General features: G+C 42.7%; 1 pseudogene; it reads right to left on the bottom strand.

Annotated features, from left to right (window-relative positions):
* Window positions 1-2257: 2257 nt before the first annotated feature.
* LOC143941358 (5S ribosomal RNA) lies at window positions 2258-2376 on the bottom strand (annotated as a pseudogene).
* Window positions 2377-3522: the final 1146 nt, after the last annotated feature.

Here is a 3522-nt window from a genome sequence, read left to right as displayed (position 1 = left end):
ATGGATGGGAACGTATCACCATATGCCTGATTTTAGGGGATCGGATCAGATGTCAGCGGACATGGTCACTGCTGACATTCGTCACACCATAGACCTGCATGGACCGTCCGTTCAGGTCTGCCCAAAAAACTGACAGTCGGACCTAAACGGTCCATCCGTGTGAAAGGGGCCTTAAAGATATTCTTTTGAATTTAGAGGAGCCCTTTCTTAGCGCAACAATATGTTGTATTTGATTTGTTGTATGTTGAAGTTTTGTGTATGTTTTCTCTAATTTAACATTCAATTAAATGTAGGAAGACCTTCAAGTTCACCTCAGAGCACATCTGAAAATACAGTTTCAAATGCACTTAGTCTCAACAAGAACGTAGAAGTAATTTAATGCATTTCAAGCTGTGGCAGTTGCTGTATGCAAAGTAAGTTTTATATTACTGAATATTATGTAAGTTGATAGAACTACTTTTTGGCTGTTAAACATGTTCACAGTAAGTACACTGACCATAGTGTTCAGTGAAGCATATAAGCCACAGCTTGTCATATTCAGCATCCCTCTGAAGTATTTTCTTTTTCCAGTTCAATGCAGCATAATATATACTGAATTGGGCATGATTTGGCTTTTTAATACAGATCTTAAAATAAGAGCCTTCACCAAGTATGGTGAAGGCTGCATGAAAAAGCCCTTCAAAAAATGACATGAATAAGATCCAATTTCTGTATGATAACTCTGCACCACGATCACAGCTTTAAGAAGTAAACTTGGCCAATGCAGAATACCCCTCAATACGCAGCCCTGTACCCAGATTTGTCAAACCCAAATATAAGCAATGTCATTATGTTTGCTGTTAAATGGAAACGGAAACAGATGTCTTTGGTTTATGACTCTGAAGGCCGTACATAAGAGCCCCTAAATCTCAACTTCAGAATAGGATTTAGGTTGAGCCTCCCCCCCCCCATTCTGAAATGGCTCCCAAGTAGTTTTTTAAAATATGTTGCAGTATACAAACTTTTTTCAGGGGTCTTATGGCCAGTTACACATCAAATGGGGACCTCTTCCTTGGCTGTTCTTAACACTGCAGGGAACCAGGCTCACATTAAGAAGTCAGTGCTATTTTCTGCAACATTGTACTATGAACCCAAGCTAAATGATGGTGCACCCCAGACAGTGTAACCATGATGATCTGGACACACAGGAGGGGTGGGTAATGCTAAATAGATAACCTGTCACATTTCCCTGATTAGATAGATAAGCAGAAAATGAACACAAAAATCTTTTGCTATGGAAAAAAAAATAGGATTTTTTTACTTACCGTAAAAATTAGTTTCTCTGAGTTCATTGACAGATACAGTCTTCTTTATTCAGAACGGTAGGGTTATATCAGCTCGGCAGGAGTACGACTAGGCAGAACAAAAAATCAACCCCTGGCTATGCCCATTGGCTGTCCTCCGTCAGTATATAACCCCCTCCCTGTTCTAGGTATTCAGTTTAGTAGCAAGCAGTAATAAAAGTATCAAAAAACTCCATAGAGGGATTGGTGCTGTGTCTGTCAATGAACTCAGAGAAACGGATTTTAGTAAAAAATCCTATTTTCTCATTCGTCCATTGACAGACACAGCCTTCTTTATTCAGAATGGTAGGAACGTCCCAAAGCAGTGCTGAACATGAAGGGTGGGACAGTGAAAAATCCTGAGGCTAACCAAAAGCCAACCAGGTAACAGGAGCTTCACATAGGACAAGCTGGAACCCAACCTGAATGATACCCCTTCAAGAGGGATTAGACCCTTTTAACAGCAGCCTGAAAAAAGCTTGCGGCCAAAAAAGGCACCTGCAGATGCCAAGCCATCCACTTCTTAGAACTTGTGAAAACGCGCCACGAACGCCTGAAGACAGAAGGCCCAAGACGCACTAGGCGCCCGAGAAGAATGCACCATAACAGGGAAAGCAGGAACACGATTCCTGACAGAATAGCCCCGAGTCATCATCTGTCTGATCCATCCAGAAGAAGGTCGCAGAAGAAGCAGACAGCCCCTTTCTTGGCTTATCCAAGAGTACAGAAAGCCTGACCTCCAAAAGACTCAGTGACTGGCAAATACAACCGAATCCCCCAAACCACATCCCGGGCAGATAAGGCAAATTCCTTGGGATGTGTTGCCAGGGACACGAGAAAGGAAACACAATGTCCTTGTTCAAATAGAAACCCAGGGACAGAACTACAGAAAAGAGCAAAGCACCGCCTAAACCTGGGTTATATAACCCCCTCTAAGCCTACGGCACCAGGTATTCCCAGGTGGTCTCCCATCCAGGTACTAACCAGGCCTAACCCTGCTTAGCCTCCGAGATCAGACGAGATAGGGTTCTCTCAGGGTGATGTGGCTGTAGGCTGAATACCTAGAGCAGGGAGGGGGTTATATGCTGACGGAGGACAGCCCATGGGCATAGCCAGGGGTTGTTTTTTTTTGTTCTGCCTAGTCCTACTCCTGCAGAGATGATATAACCCTACCATTCTGAAAAAGAAGGCTGTGTCTGTCAATGAACGAATGAGAAAGGCACATTTATAATGTGGCAGTATTACTGTGGCTGCCTGCCAGTAAACCTGAGTGTGTTTACATGCTATGTCCAAAGTGCTTCTCAGCACACTCTATGTATAAGTGTGTTATTTGCTGTTTAATAGGGATCCTAATTTGAACCCACATGAGTGAGCCTGCTAGGAAGCTGTCGCTGTACTGGGCCAATTATCTGTGGTCAATGCATTCCCTGACTTACAGTTGCACCTATATGTGCCACTTGGCTGCAGATAATTAGCCCAGTACAAGTTACAGCTTCTTGACAGGCCTCAGGATGAACATGTGTTCACCCTGAGCTCATCCCTACCAATTTCCATCTTGTTTGTGAGTTATACTCTACTGAATCCCTTTGATTAGAGATATAGTTATATTGTGTATACACATAACATTATGGCCACCCACCTTAACCCATCAAGGCAAGGACTTCCCTAGACCTCTGAATGCTGGAGTATGTGGCACCAAGCCATCATAAACAGATCCATTAAGTTGCAAGGTGGGGCCTCCAAAGAACAGACTTGTTTTTCTAGCTGCTAGAAAAACAAGTCTAGAACATCCCACAGATATTTGATTGGATTGCGATCTGGAGAATAGATGTGTTCCTCAAACCATTCTTGAATTCATCAGACCAGACTACCTTCTATTGCTTTGTAGTTCAGGTCTGATGCTCACTTGCCCATTGTAGGCTCATTTGGCTGTGGGCATGGGTCAGCATGGGTACCGTGACCGGTCTGCAGCTGTATATTGGCTGGGAATAAATGTCAATCTGGAGGAGACTACTGCTGCATTATACCTGTGCACTTTTTAGACAGCCTATAACAAAAAGTACATTTTTAATGAGTTTAAAGGCTAAGTTCACTTTTTTTCAAAATTTCAGCTCCACTATGGACCAATATAGCATCAATGTACTTATTTTGCAAAAATAAAACAACTTTCCATTAATTCTACACCTGCATACCTAACTAT

This window comes from Lithobates pipiens, unplaced genomic scaffold (assembly GCF_037356315.1).
Source record: "Lithobates pipiens isolate NorthernLeopardFrog02 unplaced genomic scaffold, aLitPip1_a1.2 Scaffold_3, whole genome shotgun sequence".
NCBI lineage: Eukaryota > Metazoa > Chordata > Amphibia > Anura > Ranidae > Lithobates > Lithobates pipiens.
This window is presented reverse-complemented; position numbering and strand designations above follow the sequence as displayed.